The 25,631-nt window shown below is 43.3% G+C and overlaps 1 long non-coding RNA gene across 2 annotated transcripts; it reads right to left on the bottom strand.

Moving 5' to 3' along the window:
* Positions 1 to 1,075: 1,075 nt before the first annotated feature.
* On the bottom strand, positions 1,076 to 25,343 carry LOC137636462 (uncharacterized). 2 transcript variants are annotated; one of them, XR_011043107.1, is made up of 4 exons: positions 25,300 to 25,343; positions 16,800 to 17,363; positions 12,189 to 12,381; positions 1,076 to 2,798 (listed from the first exon to the last, which is right to left on the bottom strand). It is a non-coding gene; the product is annotated as an uncharacterized lncRNA (long non-coding RNA). The 2 variants fall into 2 exon arrangements; XR_011043106.1 differs by lacking the exon at positions 12,189 to 12,381.
* Between the last annotated feature and the right edge of the window lie 288 nt (positions 25,344 to 25,631).

The following is a 25,631-nucleotide window of genomic DNA, read 5'->3' as shown; positions in this document are numbered from 1 at the left end:
AGGATTGGTTTCATACTGAGAGACCTAGATAAAAACCTCAAACTCAATTCCTCTCTTCAGATAGAAAGGGGAGGCATTCCAGAATCTCTTAACGAGAGAATGCCTTGATGAAGTCATTGGCCTTCAGCATGGCATATCATTCCAATGCTGAAGCCTTGTGGCAGGTAAGAGGGCTCTCGAACTGGGGAATTTCTTTTCCTCAGTTTGACTCTAAATTTCTCTCATTCTATTTCTATCTCCTCGTACTTTAATAGAACGGTTTGATAAAAATTCTTCAATAGATTTCAGTCTTGAAACCAACATCACCCTTCCTCTAAATACTATTAGTCAGTATGGAGAGTGGGCAAGTATATGAACATCAAGTGATTATAGAAATAAGAAATTATATTACCGAAATTCTAATTACTTCTATGAATCTCCCACGATGTTCATATTGCTGACTCTCAAAACATTATCTTAAAAAGCCAATCTACAGAACAGCACTGTATTTTCAATTACGTAAGATAAAGCATTTGATAGTACTTCCTGTAGTATATTATAAAAAGATTCTGAGGCACTATTGGATACCAGAAAAGATTGTAAACATTATAATGGAAACGCATAGTCAAGACTGGAGTACTTTAAGGTGGAATACTATCCCCGATACTGTTTATTTTGGTGATTGATTATATGAACAAGGTAATGCAAGGAATGAATGGCGTCATTCAATGGAAAGGGGACCAGAGATTATGTGATCTTGAATACGCAAACAATATAGTTCTAATTGCCTCTACAATGGCTGAAATGTAAAAAATGATTGATAGGTTAGTACTGGAGGGGAGAAAGGTTGGATTGGCAATCAACCAGAGATAGAAAGGTCATACAGATTCAAAGTGGTGATCAAATGAATTACCTTATTAGAGGAGTAATATTACCCAATTTAACCTCTTTCAAATATTTAGGAACCACCATTACCAGCAATGGATTACAAGTTAAAGAATTCAAGGAGAGAACAGGGAGGGCAGAACAAGCAAATACGCATTGAAAAGGATTGTTTTCATAACATAACATATAACATATGCCAGAATTAGCAAGATGACAGGGGTGCCAAACGTGAAAGATACATTATCAAGATGGAGATGGATGGGACATATTTTGAAAAGGAAGGATGTTCCTGAATGGAAGCTGCTGGGCAGGAGAGGACATGGTCGACCAAGAGAAACATGGCTGATGACAATGCAAAGGGAGGTTGGATCTAAGAATTGGGTTGAGCTCAGAGAGATGGCACAGGAAAAGAGACATACGCCTTGAAATCAATGAGGTCCTATGCATACCGTGGGTGCCAGAGGATTAGGGCAAGATAAAAAATCTGGAATCCAGTATTTCAAACCACAATTTAAATGGTTTATCAAAATAAGCTAGACAAGCAATCTAGGCCAGGTATGTAACCTTAATCTCGTTGCATTGCTTATACTAAAATCTATCCCTTTCTTTCCTTCCATTGTGCTCAGCTCCAAGGGAAATTCACAGGAGAGCTTTGAATTTAGATCTATATGCTAGTGGTACAGAGTAAGCATTCTTTTTGACTAGAGTGGATTCATTCAATTTAGTAGAGCAAGTGACCATGATCTAAATAAAAGAATATATAGGACCAGAGTTCAGGTTACTGTCAGGAGTTTGTCAAGGCAGTGTTCTCTCCCCATCACTATAACTCTTGGCTTTTGGGAGCATTGTACATGTTGTAGAGGCTGTTTGAGGTAAGAACTGCCAGTGATTTGAGCCATCTGGAAGCGTTGCATTGGAACTTTAATAACAATTTCTTAATTCTATACTCGCCTGTTGTTCACATCCATGCCCATCCTCCTCTCCACTGACTCAAGAGTATGAAGAGGATGGATAACGTCGACTTCAAAAATGAAATCTGTATTGCCCGAGGTGGCAACCTGGGCTTCCTACCACTTACAGCAGAGGGCTCTGTTCCTTTGCTAAGGGAGTGGATTGTCTGAAGTAAAAGACATTCTAACATTTTAAAAATTCTACGGATAAGTGTCGATTACCCCAGGCTTTTGGAGAAGAAGCAATATGAATATCAGGGGAGATTCAAAGAAATAATATTGAATTCTCTAAAAATTCTAGTTTTTCAATCACAAACTGAATACTACACAGCTTACACAAAGATGAATTATCTAACTTAAATATATTAACAAAGCATACCATAATTATTAATTTTTTTATACTCTACTATTCCTAAATCAGTTTACCTTTAGTGAAGGTATGCCTAATATGAAGTTTTTCTCAAAAGTTATACTGTACATTTCTCATCTAAACAAGCCACAATTTTAAACAAGACATTTTTGACAGAATTGGTTAATGCTAAGCCAAAGCAGAAAGATGATAAAGGAAAACCAATCCAAGTACTTAGATTTACAGGCAGTCATTGATCAATATTATTGGTATTATCTATCAATTGCCAAGCTACAACCTTAGTTGGAAAAGCAGGGACCCCAACAGAAAAAATAGCCCAGAGAGGAAAGATAACATGGAAAAATAAAACCTTTTAAGAAAGGTACCATTAAAATAAATATCTCCTATATAAACTATAAAAACTTCAACAAAACAAGAGGAAGAAATAAAATAGAATAGGGTGCCCAAGTGTACCCTCAAGCATGAGAAAGAAAAGAAAAGCCTAACTACTAGATTCAAGTGGAAGGCTTAAATGTATTAACAAAGCAATTTGGCAGTCAGAAATTTGTCGTTGATTCTTTGTAAATGCAGTTTGTTCTTCCTCAACAATAAATCTCTAGGCGGCTCAAGGCACACTGTAAAAAGAAAAAAGAGGCAAGTAAAAAGAATATAATAATAATGATTAAACAAACAAAAGAAGGTAAATGAAAAGAAGCATGTCAATGATGCTATCTTCCAGAAAATACTACTTCTCTCTCCCACACATACACACACACACACACATGCGCCTACATGCATCACATAAGTATTGCAGTTCAACCTAGCTTAATTAGGCGAGTATCTTGAAGATTAATTCTCTATTCCAGACTCAATCTCAAATAGCACTTTCATTAAAAAATTTAAAACTGCAGTTTCCAATACATGTAATGTACATTTAAATTTTGAAAATCACAAATTCTTAAAGATATAATTCCCTGTTCCAGATTTAAATTTAATTATAACTTAAAATTAAAAAATATTTAAAATTTGTGAATACAGTACCAGTAGTACACTGTACCTTTAAATATCAATTAGCATTGGAAATTAATACATTTAAAACTGCGATTTCTAGTACTGTACGTTTAAATTTTGAAAAAATGTTATTTTTATTAATAAAATAAATTTTTGAATATACTTACCCGATAATCATGTAGCTGTCAACTCCGTTGCCCGACAGAATTCTATGGAGGGATACGCCAGCTATCACAATACTAGAAGGGGGTGTACTTACCAGCGCCACCTGTGGCCAGGTACTCAATCATTTGTTGTTGACACCTCCTCAATTATTCCTCGGTCCACTGGTTCTCTCTGGGGAGGAAAGGGAGGGTCGATTAAATCATGATTATCGGGTAAGTATATTCAAAAATTTATTTTATTAATAAAAATAACATTTTTCAATATTAAACTTACCCGATAATCATGTAGCTGATTCACACCCAGGGAGGTGGGTGAAAACCAGTGTACAAGATTAAAGGATAGCTAAGTATCCCATATTTCATATAACAGTTATCTCAAATAACAATGAAATAATAAGTACCTGGTAAGGAAGTCGAATAGAACCGTTACTCTGCCTCTTTATTTAAAGTTCGTCTTCCTTACTGAGCGCAGCGTTCCTCTTGGAGGCTGAATCAACCCAAAGGTGCCAAAGTACACGGGGTTGCAACCCCTACTAAAGGACCTCTACCAAACCTTTAACCCAGGCGCTTCTCAAGAATGAATAGACCACCCGCCAAATCCAAGGATGCGGAAGGCTTCTTAGCCTACCGTAACAACCATAAAAAACAACACTAAAAGTATTCAAGAGAAAGGTTAAAAAAGGTTATGGGATTAAGGGAATGTAGTGGCTGAGCCCTCACCTACTACTGCACTCGCTGCTACGAATGGTCCCAGGGTGTAGCAGTTCTCGTAAAGAGACTGGACATCTTTCAGATAAAATGATGCAAACACTGACTTGCTCCTCCAATAGGTTGCATCCATTATGCTCTGCAGAGAACGGTTTTTATTAAAGGCCAACGAAGTAGCTACAGCTCTTACTTCGTGGGTCCTTACCTTCAGCAATGCAAGGTCTTCCTCCTTTAAGTGAGAATGTGCTTCTCTGATCAGAAGCCTTATATAGTACGAAAGCCCATTCTTGGACATGGGTCTCGAGGGTTTCTTGATGGCACACCATAAGGCTTCTGACTGTCCTCGAATAGGTTTAGACCTCTTCAGATAATATTTGAGAGCTCTGACAGGGCAAAGAACTCTCTCTAGTTCGTTACCTACCATGTTGGAGAGGCTAGGTATTTCGAACGATCTAGGCCAAGGACGTGAAGGAAGCTCGTTCTTTGCTAGGAATCCAAGCTGAAAAGAACATGTTGCAGATTCGGTTGTGAAACCAATGTTCTTGCTGAAGGCATGAACCTCACTGACTCTCTTAGCTGTTGCAAGGCAAACGAGAAAAGCAGTCTTGAGGGTAAGATCCTTGAAGGAAGCTGACTGGAGAGGTTCGAACCTAGATGTCATAAGGAACCTTAAGACTACGTCTAGATTCCAGCCTGGAGTGGAAAGACGACGTTCTTTAGACGTCTCAAAAGACTTGAGAATGTCTTGAAGGTCCTTGTTGGAAGACAGGTCCAAACCCCTGTGGCGGAGAACTGAGGCCAACATGCTCCTATATCCTTTAATCGTAGGTGTTGAAAGGGATCTCTCATTCCTAAGATGTAGAAGGAAGTCAGCTATTTGGATCACAGAGGTATTGGTAGAGGATATTGAATTGGCTCTACACCAGCTTCGGAAGACCTCCCACTTAGACTGGTAGACTCTACGAGTGGAAACTCTTCTAGCTCTGGCAATCGCACTGGCTGCCTCCTTCGAAAAGCCTCTAGCTCTAGCGAATCTTTCGACAGTCTGAAGGCAGTCAGCCGAAGAGCGTGGAGGTTTGGATGCAACCTGTCTACGTGTGGTTGACGTAGAAGGTCCACTCTTAGAGGTAGAGTCCTGGGGAAGTCGACTAGCCATTGAAGTACCTCTGTGTACCATTCTCTTGCAGGCCAAAGGGGAGCAACCAGCGTCAGCCGTGTCCCTTCGTGCGAGACGAATTTCTGCAGAACTTTGTTTATTATCTTGAACGGAGGGAATGCGTACAGGTCGAGATGGGACCAGTTCAGAAGAAAAGCATCCACATGAACCGCTGCAGGGTCTGGAACAGGGGAACAATAAAGCGGAAGTCTCTTGGTTATGGAGGTGGCAAACAGATCTATGGTAGGTTGACCCCACAAGGTCCAAAGTCTGTTGCACACACTCTTGTGGAGGGTCCATTCCGTGGGAATGACCTGATTCCTTCTGCTGAGGCGATCCGCTGAAACATTCATATCGCCCTGGATGAACCTCGTGACCAGAGTGAGGTTTAGACCTCTTGACCAAATGAGGAGGTCCCTTGCGATCTCGTAAAGGCTCCTCGAATGGGTCCCTCCTTGCTTGGAGATGTAAGCCAAGGCTGTGGTGTTGTCTGAATTCACCTCCACCACTTTGCCTAGCAGGAGGGACTTGAAGTTCAACAGGGCTAGATGAACTGCTAACAGTTCCTTGCAGTTGATGTGGAGTAATCCTTGTTCCTTGTTCCATACTCCTGAGCATTCCCGTCCGTCCAAGGTCGCACCCCAGCCCGAGTCCGATGCATCTGAGAAGAGATGAAGATTGGGGGTCTGGATGGCCAATGATAGACCCTCCTTGAGAAGGAGATTGTGCTTCCACCACAGGAGAGTGGTCTTCATCTCTTGGTTGATAGGGATAGAGACTGCTTCTAGAGTCGAGCCCTTGTCCCAATGAGCAGCAAGATGGAATTGAAGAGGGCGGAGGTGGAGTCTTCCTAGCTCGACAAACAGGGCCAGTGATGAGAGGGTCCCTGTGAGACTCATCCACTGTCTCACTGAGCAATTGCTCCTCTTCAGCATGCTCATGATGCACTCTAGGGCTTGGTTTATCCTGGGGGCCGATGGAAAAGCCCGAAAATCCTGACTCTGAATCTCCATTCCCAGGTACACAATGGATTGGGAGGGAATGAGTTGAGATTTCTCTATATTGACTAATAGACCTAGGTCTCTGATTAAGTCTAAAGTCCAATTGAGGTTCTCCAGACAACGACGACTCGTGGAGGCTCTCAACAGCCAGTCGTCTAGGTAGAGGGAGGCTCTGATGTTCGATAAGTGTAGGAATTTCGCTACATTCCTCATCAGATGAGTAAAGACCATAGGAGCTGTGCTTAGGCCAAAACACAGGGCTTGGAACTGATAGACAACCTTTCCGAAAACGAATCTCAGGAAAGGTTGGGAGTCTGGATGAATGGGAACGTGAAAGTATGCATCTTTCAAGTCCAACGAGACCATCCAGTCCTCCTGTCTGACCGCTGCTAAGACCGACTTGGTCGTCTCCATCGTGAACGTCTGCTTGGTGACATACTCGTTGAGAGAGCTGACGTCCAGCACCGGTCTCCAACCTCCTGTCTTCTTGGCCACAAGAAAGAGACGGTTGTAGAAGCCCGGGGATTGATGGTCCCGGACTATAACCACTGCCTTCTTCTGCACAAGTAGCGACACCTCCTGTTGCAATGCTAGCCTCTTGTCCTCTTCTTTGTAGTTGGGAGAGAGGTTGATGGGCGATGTGGTCAGAGGTGGTTTGAGGCAGAATGGAATCCTGTAACCGTACCTCAGCCAACTGACAGACTGTGCGTCTGCACCTCTCTTCTCCCAGGCTCGCCAGAAGATCTTGAGTCTGGCTCCTACTGTTGTCTGGAGAATCTGAGAGTCAGTTCTTTCCCTTAGATGTCCTGGATCCTTTCCTAGACTTGCTCCTGTGAGAGTCTGGACGGGAGCTTCCTCGGCTGGGGGCTCTACCACGAAAGGGCGGTATGAACCTCGTAGCCGGGGTATCAGCCACTGGGGAGCGATAAGTCTTGGGGACTGAGGTGGCAACCTTAGACTTACGAGCCGATGAGGCTACAAGATCGTGCGTGTCCTTTTGTATCAGGGCAGCCGACAAGTCCTTAACTAGCTCCTCGGGAAAGAGGAACTTTGAGAGAGGAGCAAAAAGGAGTTGTGACCGTTGGCAAGGTGTAATGCTGGCGGAAAGGAAGGTACACAGTTGTTCCCTTTTCTTCAACACCCCTGATACAAATAACGACGCTAGCTCACCCGATCCATCTCTGATGGCCTTATCCATGCAGGACATTATTAGCATGGCAGAATCTTTATCCGCAGGAGAGGTTTTCTTGCTGAGGGCTCCCAGGCACCAGTCGAGAAAGTTGAACATTTCAAATGCTCTGAACAACCCTTTCAGAAAATGATCCAGGTATGAGAAGGTCCAACAAACCTTCGAGCGTCTCATAGCAGTCCTCCGAGGCGAGTCCACCAGACTTGAGAAGTCAGCCTGGGCAGAGGCAGGTACTCCTAAGCCTGGTGCTTCCCCTGTGGCATACCAAACGCAACCTTTCGAAGCGAGCTTCGTTGGAGGGAACATGAAGGAAGTCTTGCCAAGGTGTTGTTTAGACTGCAGCCACTCCCCTAAGATCCTTAAAGCCCTCTTGGAGGATCTAGCTAGGACAAGCTTAGTATAGTTGGACTTAGCTTGTTGTACGCCCAGCGAAAACTCAGATGGTGGAGAGCGGGGAATAGCAGAGACGAAGTGGTCTGGGTAAATCTCCCTGAGTAGAGCCAAGACCTTACGAAAATCAATCGACAATGGAGAAAGCTTAGATTCGTCCACGTCTGATGAGGGATCAAGGTGTGCCTCCTCATCATCCGACACCTCATCAGCAGAGGGAAGCGAAGCGATCGGACCAGAATGCTGAACCGCAGAGTCAGAACGGGTAGGAACAATAACAGTGGTTTCCTCTTCCAGTAACTGTTGAGGGAAAACCTGAGGCTCAGACTGCAAAGGCTGAACAACAGACGAAGCAGAAGGCAGGCGCATGGGTGAAGGAGGTTGACTCCTAGCAAGAGAGGTTGAACCCAAGGATTGCACAAGCTGAGCGGAGGACGGAGGCGGAGTAGTCCGTTCCTGTTCCTGTGAGATGAGCGGAGCATGATGAGGTTGAGGCTGCGCAGAACAAGGTAAAGTTCTCGCAAGCTGAGGCTCCTGAGGCGCAAGTCCAGGGTGTAGAGGAGCTTGCCTTGAGGAGGGTTGAGCTCGCTGCAGCGATGGCTGAGCAGACAGACTCACGGAGGGGAGAGGTTGTTGTACCCCAACCGAGAGTTGCACCACTGGTGGAGCAGCAAGGGGAGGCGGAGGAAGAGTGGAATAACTCTCCTGATCCCAAAGCAAGGGTTGCCTTAAAGAAGGCTGAGGCTGAACACCACTGGGAACAGCGAACTCCGAAAGTGGCTCAACATCGTACGCCTGGCAGATGGTGCTGCGACCAGGCGGAGCAAGTGCAGGCGGGGCGAGCACAGGCGGAGCGAGAACAGGCGGAGGGAGTGTAGGCGGAGGAGGAGGTGCAACACTCTCAGCCCGACACTCACGCATCAAGTCCGAAAGCTGAGCTTGCATGGACTGAAGCAGGGTCCACTTGGGATCGGCAGAAACGATAACAGACTGAGGTAAAGTCACAGTCGGGCTCTGTTTTGGCAGAACCTTACTCCTCTTGGGCGGAGTACAGTCGACAGATGACTGAGGCGAGTCAGAGCTGAGCCAATGACTGCAACCTGGCTGAGCACTCGCGGACTGGACTCTACGTTTAAGCGGTCTCGAGACCTGAGACCAACGTTTCTTCCCTGCTAGTTGATCAGCGGACGAGAATAAGACGGGCTCAATCGTCTGCAGGTGGGAGTGACGGTCTAAGGAAGACACGCCCGCAACCACCGAGGATAGTTCTGTGCGCCTAACAAGGCCTGTCGAACCCTTAAGCCCTTCGACATTGCTTCTCCCCTGGGCATGGGAGCTTGCAAGAGGTCCCGGACTGGGAGGACGACTGGCTCGCACAGAAAAATCCTCACGCACCACACTGGCACCACTAGCACTTGGCACTGCACCGACACTAGCACTCGTCACAGCACTGGCACTAATTCCACCCACTGCACTCTTGACCTTCAGTTCTTTAACTTCGGCCATCAGAGACTTATGGTCACTTACCACTGATTCTACTTTATCGCCTAAAGCCTGAATAGCACGCAAAACAACTGACATATCAGGCGGAGGGCACACAGTAGGTTCGGGGGTAGCCACTACAGGGGTAGGAAAAGGTAGGGGATCATGAGGTGAGGAAAACATAGAAGAGTGAGAAGAACTTCTCCTAACTCTACCTCTCTCTAACTTAGATGAATATTTTAAAAGACGGACAAATTCCAATTCCGAAAGTCCGGCGCATTCCTCACATCGATTTTCTAATAGACAGGGCCTGTCCCTACAGTCAGAACAAGCGGTGTGAGGATCTACCGAGGCCTTCGGAATACGCCTATTGCAAGACCTACATCGTCTATGGGAGGGGGCTTGCGAAACGTCAGACATCTTGTTTCAAAGAGTTAGCCAAAGGGTGATCCAAAAACAAGCAAAATTCGTTAACCGTTATATCAGTATTATATAAAAGCTATCTAGCTAATATAAGAAGGATTCCAGTAAAGCGACAGCCGTTAATCTGAGAGAATACTTCACCAAATATCCGTGAATAAACTCGAAGACCATAAGCGTATCCCAGAACGTCTAGCCGGAAGCACGACAGAGGAATAATTGAGGAGGTGTCAACAACAAATGATTGAGTACCTGGCCACAGGTGGCGCTGGTAAGTACACCCCCTTCTAGTATTGTGATAGCTGGCGTATCCCTCCATAGAATTCTGTCAGGCAACGGAGTTGACAGCTACATGATTATCGGGTAAGTTTAATATTGAAAATCACAAATTTTAAAAGATGTAATTCTGTTCCAGATAAAATTTTAATCAGCATTGGAAATTTTAGAATATTTAAAACTGCGATTTCCGGTAGAACATTTAAATGGTGAAAAATCACAAATTTTTAAAGATGTAATTCTGTTCCAAATAAAATTCTAATCAGCATTAGAAATTTTAGAATACTTGAAACTGCGATTTGTGCACTACTGTACTGTATGTTTCTATAAAAAAATTACAAATTTGTAAAGCAATTTATATTTTACCTTACTATACAAACCTGAGCCCTTCAATAGGAGTATGCTATCAGCAAAGATAAATGCGGCTATTAACCCTTTTACCCCCAGGCTATTTAGAAATTTCCAACCCTTAACCCCCAAGGGGTTATTTTTTTCCCAGCACATTTTGCAGTATATTTTTTTTAAATTGCTCTAACAGCCTTAATTTTTGTCATAGAGAGGTCAGGTTGGTCTCATTCTCTTGGAAAATGCCTGAATTTTCTCAAAAAAGTATAAAAAATATGAAAAAAAAAATTATAGCATTTTTTTGCAAGGAAGTACCGGTACGTCCATGGGGGTAAAGGGATGGCTTTTGTGAAATGTACCAGTACATCCTTTGGGGGTAAAAGGGTTAAGCCATTCCTGACATTTCCTGAAATTTTCATCAAAATTCATTTGAAACTTCTTGGGTTAAGCTGGCAACAAACAAACATAGGTAAAATCCCAAATTACCTAAAACTTTGTGATTTGTTCCTACACAAATGCAAACCTTCCTTTAATAGGAGACTTAATCTTAGGAGGGAAAAACTCCCTATAACCAAATTAACTGGTTTACTTTCCTTGGAAATATCAAAGTAGTTCAATCATGTACAAGAGCGAAAGTCATGAAGAAACAGTATGCTTTCTGTAGGGAAGAGATGAAGACGCACTTGAACTCACGGACAGCTGGGTTCTAGGTACTGACCCCGGACTCATGAACCAAGGCGATGGAGACACATCCTCAAGAATGACTTATGACACAGGCCAAAATATGCAATCTCCTACCTACTTAGTCAAGGCTAGGATAGTCATGAGGCAGGAAGTCTTATCTACCGCTCGTCACCTGGGCTCGAGCAAGGTAGATTGAGGGACCTGGAAACTCCTGAAATACTCCTGCAGCTTGAGCTCCCTATAAGCTCCTAATGAGTGTAGACCATTCTGGGAGGAGTCTTAACCCAATTCCCAGTTGAAAAACTGGTATTGAGGGGCGAGCAGAATCTTTTACCATGAAGATTGAGGAGCTTCCCTGATGGAGGAAGAGAGAAAAAAGCTAATCTGGATGACATAGGCATGTGGCCGGTCGGAAAAGATCAGAGTCATGCTAAGCCTCAATGTCGTTTACTAACTCCTGAGTAATTAGCAAAACAGGAAAATGGGCACAAAGGAGTAAATGTCTAGAATTCCAATGGGTGTTGGATGGCATCCTTAAATGGGGAATGTGGGAAATTTCTTTTTCAGCTGAATGGCAAGCCGAACGATCGATGGTGAAGACCTAACGTAAGAAGCCTCTCTGCCACGCAGTGATGTAGGAATCACAACTAACTAACTAACTGGGATTGACATTACAAAATCAAGTATGTACTGTATGTCTCTGGAAATTTTAAAATAAAAAGAAATTATATGAACTCGGGGAAACCATTTTTAAAACCCAATAATGGCCCTTCAACTAACACTTGAACTTAAAAAAACTACCAAAAACAAGCTGTTTGTACATACGCTTTTCTGTTGACCACGTTGATATGTATAGTTCTATATTGTATATATGACTGATCTACTTTAAACGTTGTTACTGATCTTAAAACACTTTATTCATTAATTATATCCAACTCATTTTTCCCTCTTGGACTTGAGGCATTTTGCCAGGGTTGTAGCTTGCCTAGTAGTAATAATGATATTGACAGAAGAGTTTAGGTCAAACAGACTTACAGTAGATCTTTGGAAAGGAAGAATAAATTAATATCGAACATATAAATGCACCTATCAATTAATATGAAGACCCAGTTCAGTTAATATACCCACTCAGTCATTGGTCATTGAGCAGCAAAAGACAATTTTCATTTAAGAATGTATAAATTCCTCAACATAATTACCTATCATCAGTGAACTATCTAACATTCAGACGATCATGCATCGATCATACGCACACAAATAAATTACAGAATTAGTAATTATAATGTGGCAAAAAACAATGGCGTTCCTTGTAAACGAGCAGTAATTTCCATCAAACAATTCTTCAGCGGTGTCGTCAATACTTTAACTTCATGCCGATGTCAATACTGTAATCTGAAAAAGAAAATTAAATATTCTAGCCATGTTTTTAAAAACATCTTAAAATAATAGATATGGGAAATTTTTGTAATCAGCGTCTCTATGAACCTCCCTGGATATTTATATTGCTTTATAAATATTTTTGTTATTGTTGCTGTATCAGATAAAGATGGCCAATTGAATCACATTCCGGGTAATAAAAGTAAGTGTTAGTCTTTACCCAAAGTAAATCCGTAATGAGCTACAAACTGAGCTTGCAAGCGAGCAGAAATGTACTGTCATCCGTAACATGATGCAATCACCAATACATAACCAACAATTAACCCTTTTACCCCTAGGCTTTTTGGAAATTTCCAACCATTAACCGCCAAGGGGTTATTTTTTCCCCAGCACATTTTGCTGTATATATTTTTTAAATTGCTCTAACAGCCTTAATTTTTGTCATAGAGAGGTCAGGTTGGTCTCATTCTCTTGGAAAATGCCTGAATTTTCTCAAAAAAATTATTAAAAATATGAAAAAAAAATTTTTATAGCATATTTTTGCAAGGACGTACCGGTACGTCCATGGGGGTAAAGGGATGAGTTTTGTGAAACGTACCAGTACGTCCTTTGGGGGTAAAAGGGTTAAAATTCTGTTTTTATAAATCTCTCAAGTTCCATTCAAAACTTTTATTTCATAAATGTATAAGCAATAGCATTACTGAACTTGTCTATCTTCAATAATATCTTGATCATTTACTAAGCCTATCTGTATAATTCATCTTCATAAAAAAGATTATCTAATTTTCTAAAGTTTATCTCGCTAGCTATTCCATCTTTAATTAACATGGAATCTATCGTGTGAGGCATTTTAAAGTCCGGAAATAATAACAACACTTAAAATAATAATAATTTTCTGGAACTAAGTAATACATTCCCCAATCAAAGGTAATACTGTACTACAAAGTCCATTACACTTCTCTGTATCTTGGATATGATATTTTTATATTAAAGTCATAATTATTTCAATAATATATGGCAATAATAAAAAAATAGTGTTTCATATCATAAAAAACATTTTCTTCAAATGTGTTTAGAAATAGGAATGAATGGCGAACAATTGTGACGCAGTTCCAATACTGTAGGCCCTACTGCTTCCTCCGGTGCCTTAGATGACCACGGAGATTGCAGTAGGGGATTCAGTGTTATGAAGCTTCATCTGTTGTGGATAACGGGGGAGGGTGGGCTGTGGCACCCTAGCAGTACCAGCCAAACTCTGTTGAGTCCCTTGTCAGGCTGGGAGGAACGTAGAGAGGAGAGGTCCCCTTTTTTGTTTCACTTGTTTGATGTCGGCTACCCCCCAAAATTGGGGGAAGTGCCTTGGTATATGTATGTATGTATATATGTATGTGTTTAGTCAATGTTAGTTAGGACGAAAACACAGGACAAGAATCATCAACCAATATATACCCAACAAAATTGGGATGAATACGAATAAGGCCTGAGCAAGCACTTCAGATGCCAATCTGAAGTGGGTCTGACTGAGAAGCTTGAATAACTGTGGGAGTTCCCTAATGGAAACAGACATTTTTAGGGTGAAATGAAGCAACTATGGCATACTTTTAACCCTTTTACCCCCAGGCTCTTTGGAAATTTCCAACCCTTAACCCGCAAGGGGTTAATTTTTCCCCAACACATTTTGCAGTATATTTTTTTTAAATTGCTCTAACAGCCTTAATTTTTGTCATAGAGAGGTCAGGTTGGTCTCATTCTCTTGGAAAATGCCTGAATTTTCTCAAAATATTATAAAAAATATGAAAAAAAAAAAATTTATAGCATTTTTTTGCAAGGACGTACCGGTACGTCCATGGGGGTAAAGGGATGAGTTTTGTGAAACGTACCAGTACGTCCTTTGGGGGTAAAAGGGTTAATAGAGGGGAAACTCCCTCCATCCTGCTACTTCTGTGTATCATATCCCAGAGATGGATTGGATACTCAGGTGGGCCTCCCATGCCTCCCCGAGGCGTCTATGGACGACAGATTTCCCAAAGGTGAGGAGATCCCACGTTGAGGATCGTTATGCAGAGGAAATCCCACGTTGAAGATCGTTATGCAGAGGAGATCCCACGTTGAGGATCGTTATGCAGAGGAAATCCCACGTTGAAGATCGTTATGCAGAGGAGATCCCACGTTAAGGATCGTTATGCAGAGGAGATCCCACGTTGAGGATCGTTATGCAGAGGAGATCCCACGTTGAGGATCATTATGCAGAGGAGATCCCACGTTGAGGATCGTTATGCAGCTACCAGGGTAGATCATCCAGTGTGGTGAATTCTTGCAGATCACGAGTGAATATTATTTATTTTCATGGCAGAATCACTGTACAGTTTTCAATTCCCCATAGTTTCAGGTTTGTAGTTAGTACGTAGGTGGTTTGGCCATGTTGAGAGAATGGAAAATGGTTGTCTGCTAAAGAAGGTGATGAATGCAAGAGTTGATGGGAGAAGTACAAGAGGAAGGCCAAGGTTTGGGTGGATGGATGGTGTGAAGAAAGCTCTGGGTGATAGGAGGATAGATGTGAGAGAGGCAAGAGAGCGTGCTAGAAATAGAAATGAATGGAGAGCGATTGTGACGCAGTTCCAGTAGGCCCTGCTGCTTCCTCCGATGCCTTAGATGACCGCGGAGGTAGCAGCAGTAGGGGATTCAGCATTATGAAGCTTCATCTGTGGTGGAAATGTGGGAGGTTGGGCTGTGGCACCCTAGCAGTACCAGCTGAACTCGGTTGAGTCCCTGGTTAGGCTGAAGGAACGTAGAGAGTAGAGGTCCCCTTTTTTGTTTTGTTTCATTGTTGGTGTCGGCTACCCCCCAAAATTGGGGGAAGTGCCTGGGTATATGTATGTATGTACATAGGCTAACAATTATCCAGATACTGTACTGTTAAAACAGTTATGGCATTCAAGCACTTACCCACGCTAGTCCATTTAGGTTTCCAACGGACACACGAGATGCTGAACTTAAGACGACTTTATTCAGACAAGTACAGGGCACTTACAAAATACTGATGGGGGCATTAGCATGTTGCAAATACACTCTAATTAGTTAAAAACAGTCGACAACTCCAAATAAGGTTGAACAATTTACAAGTCACACTCTTGTGGTTGCTTCTGTGAGCTCGTGACTCCAACTGACTTCCTAACTTGCAGCTCGAACCTCAACATATTTTTGTTTAAATTTTACAAGTGTTTGATTTTAAAAAAAATCACATTCAGAATCACTTCCATGAAATTAATCGTAAAAAAATAAACAATTACAAATAAAATAAAAATAGAAAAATTTATTTTCCTCTTTAAAATTTTCATAATTTTTGTAATTTTAACTGAAGCTATGAATACTCTACATCCAGTATTCCTGTTTCCATGGAGCCAGAATAAAGGGAAGGCTAGTTGCTGGATAGTAATACCCTGCACTCCCATTCAGTGGTGGTATGCTCAGTCTGTAAGTTGTGAGAACAGATGTTTTTTCCCATTATGGGTCAACTCTCAACCTTCACAACTGGCACTAAACCAAGCACAAGAAATTTGTGTGAAAACACCTCCACCGAGTATCCAGACACTCCCTAATGTTGTGTACAGTAAACCAATGTTTTTTCCCGATGCCTTAGATGACCGCGGAGGTAGCAGCAGTAGGGGATTCAGCATTATGAAGCTTCATCTGTGGTGGATAATGTGGGAGGGTAGGTTGTGACACCCTAGCAGTACCAGCTGAACTCGGTTGAGTCCCTTGTTAGGCTGGGAGGAACGTAGAGAGTAGAGGTCCCCTTTTTGTTTTTGTTTTTTTGTTGATGTCGGCTACCCCCCAAAATTGGAGGAAGTGCCTTGGTATATGTATGTATGTATGTATTAGACAACACTTAGAACTCACTCAAGAAGGGAGGTTTCTGAAACTACTGCAACCAGCAACGTCTCTCCAACGGGAGAGAAACGGTAGGACGTAACACCTGTTGATCGGACTTCCCGGACTACCTTTACTCATTTTCCTTCAGAAGTTAAGGCGAATACTCAGCAAAGATGACACGGGTGAAGGGAGAACTTGAAGACCTTCTCTGAATCGTGCAAGCTGATAATAACACACTCACAGGGGAGAGGCCACAACAGCACAATGACACCGAAAAGTACGTCTTTACTCTTCAGTGGCTTAAGTCAAAGCAGATGTTATGCTACCTTGGGGGTGGCCTACTTGCCACCCGCCAACTACTACGGTACTATCTCGTTAAAAGTTTAACCGGCCATTTCCAGCCTTGCCGAAGTCGAACATTTGTATTGTGTGTAGGAACAAAAAAGGGTTTATGAAGCACAAAATATTCAAAGCTCTTTGAAAACTAACAAAAGATTAGAAAACAGAAAAGGGAACAGTGTTTGCTTACGGCTTGTTTAAGTCATATCCACACTACTTACAACGGCATATTCATCTGAATATGATTTTTGTTGTCCATTGGGATTTCCATTGGTAATCTCTTATAGAGTGGACAGCTGCTCGATTAAGGATGACAATTTGATCCCGCCATTATGTCAGTTGAACCAATTCCTCTTCTGTATCGATGACCATTCCCAGGTACTTGGCTCTCATCACAGGTACTGTGATTCAGGGCTGCTTGACAAAAAGGGACACTAGGCTAGAATGTTGTTTAAGCTCTTCCAACTGTTTCATCTCTTATCAGCCAGTCACGTTGTACTTTAAGGGCCTCAATAAACCTGGGCACCCACGCTGCCACTGGCACAAAGTTATTTTGGAAGGGAAAATGAGTGTGGAACAGCCATGGGCTGGTCATACCCTTTGCTATTCTTCCATCAGCTGAGATAACAGTGGCCATGAGTAGATTGAACTCAAGAGTTGGCAGAGTTGTACTTATCTTGGCATGAGAGAAAACCATCCTCATCTTGGGGCTTAGGATCAAAGACCGCTGCTCATCAACCTCGGCTTCCTGTTCACGGAAACTGTTATTCTTTGCTTGTAGAAATCTGGAATTAAAAAAAGAATAATTAACATATGCTCTGAATGCTCAAGTAAAGCAAGCTTTGAATTTTCCTTTCAAAACTAATTAATATTAGCTATTGATTACATTTGCAAGTTTAGACTTTTACCTAGCCCTCAGTTCGTCTTATCTAAGCTATGCAAACTAGTTTTGAACAGATGAATAAAAAAACTAAAGAATTGAAAACAAGACCAAAAATTCAGGGGATATAATTTACAAACTCAGTATTAGTAACCCAAATATGAAAGAAAATTAATAACTACGCAATACTGTATTCCAACTGATACAAAAAAAGAAATATAAAATTTTTTTTAAAAAGTATTATGTATTTTTCCTAACCTGAGACCTGAGACCTTTAATGGAAACGTAGCATCAGCTAACACAACGTGTCTCCTAGATGATTGCACGAGTGCTAATATAGGACCTGAGATGTCGCCTGTTCTAACCCTCGTTGCTCAAACAAGCGTGTTAAGATCTCCTTCCGCAGGACGTAAGGGCCCAATTGACGGATGCCGACACACTTCCGATGAACGAACTCCTGTCGAAGGCTTAGAAGCTCCACAAGGCCTCCAAAACATCCCACCTCGGGGCATCATCAGTATCATCTTCGTTCTCCTCCTTCAGCTGCTCTTCCATAGACGCTTCAGCAAAGCCTCCTGACGACGAGGACGAGATCAACGCTCTGGCAAGGAGGAAACCACCACAACCGACACGTCCGAGCCCTAGGCCTAATCCAGCGTGGTGTTTCTACCATCGGCAGTTCGGCATCGACGGCAAGAAATGTGGGGCACCATGCAATTTCCCTAGAAGATGACGCCAGAAGAAACCACCTACCACCATCGCAGCTGCAGGAAACCAAAGCAAGAATGGTTTCTATATCCTCGACACCGTCTCCAACCATAGACTCATGGTCGACACCGGTGCTATGCAGTCAACGTTCCTGCCGTCACAAGCCGACCTAGACCGTGGTCCCAGCAAAGACGCCCCCTCGCTCGTCACCGCCAACGGGTCTCCCATGCGGTGTTATGGGACTAGGGTCCTCAGGATATCTATCATGGGCCGTTCGTATTCCTGGCCCTTCGCCATCGCTGACGTCAGTCAGATTTCCTCGCTCCCCACGGACTACTCGTCGACGTTGCTGGGAAACGCCTAATCGACACAAGAACCTACCGGTCCCGCGCCCTAAGAGCCACCCCTGCCACAATGTCCGTATCTGCTGTTAAGACGCAGCCCTATGCCGACCTTCTGCAAGAATTTCCTGACGTTTTCAAGCCCGAGCTCTGCCAATCGCCGGGATCCCCCTCCAAGCACGGGATCTACCACCACATCACGACGACGGGACCTCCTACACACGCCAAATTCCGCCGCCTCCCGCCCCAGAAGCTGAGGGACGCCAAACGCGCCTTTGAGGACATGGAACGCATGGGTATCTGTAAGAAAGCATCGAGCCCCTGGGCATCTCCCCTACATATGGTAAAGAAGCCTGACGGGACCTGGAGATCTTGCGGCGACTAGCGACTACAGGCGCCTCAACCTCATCACAACACCCGACCACTACCCTCTGCCCAACATGCAAGACCTGACGAATGCGTTGCATGGCGCGAAATACTTCACCAAGATGGACCTTCTCAAGTCTTACTTCCAGGTCCCCGTATTTCCAGAGGACATTCCGAAAACTGCCATTGTGACACCGTTGATCCTACACCTTCGCATACTCAACCTTCGGTCTACGCAATGCGGGGGCGACCTTCCAACGCCTAATGGATAGCATCCTGGGTGACCTACCATTCTGCGTCTGCTATGTTGACGACATCCTGATATTCTCAAGGACCAAGGAGGAACACCAGAGGCAAGTCCGTGCCGTCCTCAAACGCTTGCAGGAGAATGGCCTGGTTGTACGTTTCGACAAATGCACGTTCGGCGCCAAAGGAGTGGACTTTCTCGGTCATCGCGCATCCTCGAGTGGGGTAAAACCCATGACAACCAAGGTGGACGTCATCAGAAAGTTCCCGACACCTACGACTACCCGCCAACTTCAGGAGTTCCTGGGGATGGTCAATTACTACAGGCGCTTCATCCCCAACATCGCACAGACCCTGACACCCCTCGACGAAGTCCTGAAGGGAAAGGCGAAGAAACTTGAGTGGGGTTCCCCACAACAACACGCATTCACCCGGACAGAGGACGCCCTCGCAAACGCCAACCCCCTGGCTTGCTTCGACGACAACGCCCCTCTGCGACTGACGACCGACGCCAGCAACGTCGCCTGCGGGGCTGTGCTGGAACAGCTCGTCGATGGTTCTCCTCGACCACTGGCATTCTTCAGCAGAAAACTGAAACCCGCTGAAACAAGATACAGCACCTTCGACAGGGAGCTCCTCGCCGTCTACCTCGCCGTCCGCCACTTCAGGCACATTCTGGAGGGCACACCCTTCACCATCGCGACGGACCATCAACCCCTCGTAAACGCCTTCACAAAATCGACAGACGCATGGTCCTCCCGACAACAACGTCGTCTAGCAGCAATCGCCGAATTCGGGTGCACCATAAGCTACGTTCCCAGAAAGAAAAACCCAGACGCAGACGCCCTTTCAAGGATTGAAATCGACGCAATCCACCCGAGAATTGACTACGCCAACCTCTCATCCGAGCAGCGCATCAACCTAGAGGCACAGAATCACCTGTGCTCAAGATAACTGCAATTCCCCTCGGGCCGGCAGGAGTAACTATCCTCTGCGACACCAGCACCGGCCACCCACGTCCCTGGATTCTGGCTTCCTGCAGAAGAAAAATATTCGACTTCATCCATGGACTTTCACACCCCTCGGGACGCACCACTGCTCGCCTCCTATCTGAAAAGTTCATCTGGCCAGGGATCAAAAACGACGCCCGGGAATGGGCGAAGACATGCATCAATTGGCAGATGAGCAAGATCGGCCATCACACCGAATCGGGGATAGGGGATTTTCCCCAACCGAAAAGACGTTTCGGTCACATTCACATCGACGTCGTGGGACCTTTGCCGCCTTCGGGATCTGCTCGCTACCTGCTGACAATCATCGATCGCTCCACGAGGTGGTTGGAAGCATTACCGATGATCGAAGCTACAACCCAAGCATGCGGCGAAGCCCTTTTGTCGAGCTGGGTGAGCAGATTTGGCATTCTTGACGACATCACGACGGACAGAGGCCCCGCTTTCCTGTCAGAGATATGGCTCGCTCTGGCAAACCTGATGAGAACGACACTCCACAGCACCACAGCATACAACCCCGCAGCAAACGGCATAGTCGAACAAACTCATCGCGCCCTCAAGGCGTCCCTGATGGCGAGCTGCACCGACGGAGAATGGAAATCATGACTTCCTAGGGTACTTCTTGGCCTTCGGACCGCCCCTCGCGAAAATGGCGAGCCATCGCCCGCTGAAAAGGTTTATGGAGAGGCACTCGCAGTTCCCGGCGAATTCTTTCCCACATCAACCGACGACACGCAGCTGGATCATCTTAACGACATCGCCAGGAAGTTCAGGCCATGTCTTAAAACTTACCAGGACAGAACTAAGCATTTCAAGCCGAGGAACCTGGACGACTGTGACTATGTTTTCGTCCGTGTCGACACCCATCGACAGCCGCTAACGAGACCCTATCGAGGCCCCTACCGAGTAATCAAGAAAATGACGAAAGCCTTCCTTCTCGACGTGCATGGCCAAGAGGACTGGGTCTCAATAGACCGAGTGAACCCGGCGTTTCTCGAAGGAAGCAACACTGCCTCCGCGGGACCTGGCAGATCCAGAGTGCCACCTCAAAACAAGGCGCCCAATGAGAAGAAAAGCAACAAATGACGACGAGAGGTAGCGATCCATACGCCGACCGCCGACGCGCCCTTCGTTCAAGAACAAGAGGAACCCTCCGGCGCCCGAAACGATACGAAGACTAACCTCATCAGCCTCCTACGCCGCCTGAGGTCTTGGGGGGGGGGAGTACTTGTAAGGACATCGCTCCCTCTGTCGTCCAGCATTCTCATCGAATTCTCCATTTCATTTAAATTCTCCTTTCGCCCCACTGTGGCTAACTGTATATATTTGTTCCGCTCCCTCAGAGCTACAATTTCATGTATTTATCATTTCACTACATATTTCTATCAACTTGTATTTCAAGTATTTTTACGTGTGAAAAAACACATTTTGTGGCAGTTGGTTCAAGCCAGATTGGCGCCAGCGCGCATGCTACATTGCCGTCCGCACCTTGTATTATATTCTCGCACCTGTTTGAATAAACCGTCAGTTGTTGTTGGTGATAGCTCGTCTCACTGTCCTTACAGGGTCTATTTTGCACCAAGAAATACTCTATTGTTTATTATTGATGCCACTTTGCCTATATATCTCCTTCATGCACTTTACACCCAAAAGAAACAGACTTAAGAAGTTCTTTCATTTTGTAAATAATTTACTTACCATGATGTGTAAAAGTAATTTTCATTACCACGGCTACTGTGTAACAATATACGAGTCAAAACAAACTTACAGTAGTTTATTGACAGTCCGCCCGTCAGGTAACCCATCGTAAATGTTCAAAATGTTTGTTTTTCTCATTGATACCTCAGATCAAATATACTATTATGACCAAGCTGACACAAGTAGTGCTCAAAAACAGTATACTGTCCGTACAAACGAAGTAAGTTTATAAGAAGCAATACTGTACAGTATTTACTAAAACCTATTCTTAACTTTGATAGTAATGAAAGGATTTATGCCTGCTGTTGTTGCTTTATAAAAAGCATTACTGTATGAGAAAACAGTAGCAATAGAGCACATTTTGCTATGAAAAAAAAGGCTAGGATTGTTAAGAATATCTTTCAATTCATTAATTTGAAATATGTACTGCAGGAACGTAGAGAGTAGAGGTCCCCTTTTTGTTTTGTTTCATTGTTGATGTCGGCTACCCCCCAAAATTGGGGGAAGGGCCTTTGGTATATGTATGTATGAATGTACTGCAGCCATCAAATAAAACTTTACACTGGGTATCATAAAACCATGCAATATTATTATTCCCCACATCTACCTTTAGATATAACCTTCATCCTCGATCTAACACATCTTCAATTCTATACTTTTATAAGTTACTAAAACAATCTTTACATGTGCACAACTGAAATCTCATGGTAAACTTCTAACCCAACCTAGGGGAGCAACACCACTTGCCTAACCTGACTAGGATGGGTGCCCCATTCTTACACATTGTACATTAAACTCTGCACAGTGAAGTTAGACCAATGTTCTTAGTTCTATGATAATCTTTGATAGCGTCTCCTTTCATATATAGATTGGCTGGTGACAATTACAGCATAGTTTATTGCTATGTAAACAGATAACAGGTGGTAACAACTCCCTAAGTAACTCATTCTTACCTACGCTACACATAATAAGCATAAACGGTCAGTTATATTAAGACAAAATTTAAAATAGGTAACAAAATATTCAAACATAGCCCATCAAGTATATCAGTAACCGTGACTAATACGCTTATGTGCGATGTAGAATTCGGGATATAGGACCTGGCATTGGGGCCAAGGGAAGTTATTTGGTGGTAATATCTCACATAAGTTTACCCAAGCACCTTTTTTAGAGAGTTTGTGGTGTATGTATGCCACAAGCCGCATAACTCCCTTATTTTCAACCCTATCACAAACTCGTATCGAATAAAAACTGTTCAGAATGTTTTAAATACCGCAAGTAAGTACTTACCAGATGGATAGAATGAGCTCTGTACACACACGCACTTTTTCGCTCCAGTAGTTCCTAGAACGTTTTGATCAATTCAGCAGGGTGGGGTAACTTAAAACGACCCAATCAGACCCCACTTGACGGGAAATTGCCAAAGGGTTTTTTCCTACAGGTAGTAGGTTGGCCACCCGTTAAGATACTACCGCTAGAGAGTTATGGGGTCCTTTGACTGGCCAGACAGTACTACATTGGGTCCTTCTCTCTGGTTACGGTTCATTTTCCCTTTTGTCTACGCACACACACACCGAATACAGTAGTCTGGCCTATTCTTTAGACATTCTCTCCTCTGTCCTCATACACCTGACAACACTGAGATTACCAAACAATTTTTCTTCTCTCAAGGGGTTAACTACTGCACTGTAATTGGTCAGTGGCTACTTTCCTCTTGGTAAGGGTAGAAGGGACTCTTTAGCTACGGTAAGCAGCTCTTCTAGGAGAAGGACACTCCGAAATCAAACCATTGTTCTCTAGTCTTGGGTAGTGACATAACCTCTGTACCATGGTCTTCCACTGACTTGGCTTAGAGTTCTCTTGCTTGAGGGTACACTCGGGCACAATATTCTCTCTTGTTTCTCCTCCTCCTTGTTTTGTTAAAGTTTTTATAGTTTATATAGGAAATATTTATTTCAAGATTGTTGCTGTTCTTAAAACAATTAATTTTTTCCTTGTTCCCTTTCCTCACTGGGCTGTTTTCCCTGTTGGAGCCCCTGGGCTTATAGAATCCTGCTTTTCCAACTAAGGTTGCAGCTTAGCAAATAATAATAATAATAATAATGATAATAATTAGAATTCAGTATTTCAAAAATTTGAACAGGGTACTGAGAGCATCAAGCATGAGTCGGAGATGTCCATTCTTAGCCCTTAAGACGCAAGGATGGCAACGCATCACTCCAAGAGCGACGAAGTTCGGCCTGATACTTGTGAATGATTTTCTAAACCAATCAACCTAAAACTATCGAATGTTACGGACTTTACCCAGCAAAAGGAATTTGCATAAGACAAGGCTTGTAGGTTAGGTTAGGTTGGGAAGTTTAAATCAGGTGGTGTTCTTGTGTAGAGTTTTTACACAACAAGGAGCAGTTTTTATAGCATAGCGGTCATGCCTTAACCCTTTTACCATCAAGCTATTTGGAAATTTCCAACCCTTAACCCCCAGGGGGTTATTTTTTTCCCAGCTTATTTTGCAGTATATTTTTTTTGAAATTGCTCTAACAGCCTTAATTTTTGTCATAGAGAGGTCAGGTTGGTCTCATTCTCTTGGAAAATGCCTGAATTTTCTCAAAAAATTATCAAAAATATGAAATAAAAAAAATTATATAGCATTTTTTTGCGAGGACGTACCGGTACGTCCATGGGGGTAAAGGGATGGCTTTTGTGAAACGTACCAGTACGTCCTTTGGGGGTAAAAGGGTTAAGAGGGGTTTACAGTCGAACGGTTAGTCGAACCCCATTGTTGCACCTGCCTGATAAAAACGGTTCAAAGAGGTGGTCAAAGCCATAAATGCATAAGGTTTGTGGACAATAAAACCCTGCCCACAAAAATCAGGGGAGAACAGGCTTTCTTTGAACACCCAAATACGCCATTCACACGTTCGAACATCACTCCAAACAAATGTCGATGAACGACTGGAAAACGTGAAGGAAATTCTCCCATTTTCTATGCACGAGGGAGGAAATGGCCGCTGATATACAAAGGCTCCTAAATCTTTACCCATGGACTGTTTAAGGTACTTCAAGGTATCAGGAGTTGGAATACATTAAACTGGAGGAGTTTAGGTTAACAGGGGTGTTAGGTTAGGTAGGCAACTCTCCTTCGTAAAAAATTCCTTTAGGCTATTGATGATGCACATTCAATATCACTTATTGCATAGGATCTATGGGCTATCTCAGTTAAGAAATGACGTAAAATGTCTATAATAAATGTCTAAATGTCTAAAAATCTTACGTAATGAGGTAAAGGTTATCTCCCAAAGGCTTCCACACGCCCAGTCTAGTAGAAATGAAGCAATTATTTGGTCTAATGGCTTCATTGGTTATAAAATCCCTTACAATTCCTATCTACAATATATCCTAGGTTATTATGCATGTAATTTTATCAATAAAAACGATAGGTTAACCATAAAATAAGTTAAATAACGCTTACCGAGTTACCGTAACTTTTTTCACTTTTCATATTCAAAACGTGACTTTGTTTACATTATTAAAGAAGCTTTGCACTTGTGCGGTTCCTCTTCTTCTTGAGTGGCCGCAAACTTATTTTGCGGAGTGAGCAGTTATTCTTTACTTTTAATATATTTCTTCCTTAGATAAGATATTTCACATTATTTTCTTATTTTCCTCTTCATATGGCTGTTAAAATTCTTTTTATCTTTCTTTATAAATGACCAATGTAAGGTTTATGAATGGTAATGTTAGAAGAGATAAGTGAGCTTAACACTTTTAGGAAGAAGTCATAGTAATAAAGACAAAATTGCT

Source organism: Palaemon carinicauda, unplaced genomic scaffold (genome assembly GCF_036898095.1).
Source record: "Palaemon carinicauda isolate YSFRI2023 unplaced genomic scaffold, ASM3689809v2 scaffold305, whole genome shotgun sequence".
In the NCBI taxonomy this organism is placed as follows: Eukaryota; Metazoa; Arthropoda; class Malacostraca; order Decapoda; family Palaemonidae; genus Palaemon; species Palaemon carinicauda.
This window is presented reverse-complemented; position numbering and strand designations above follow the sequence as displayed.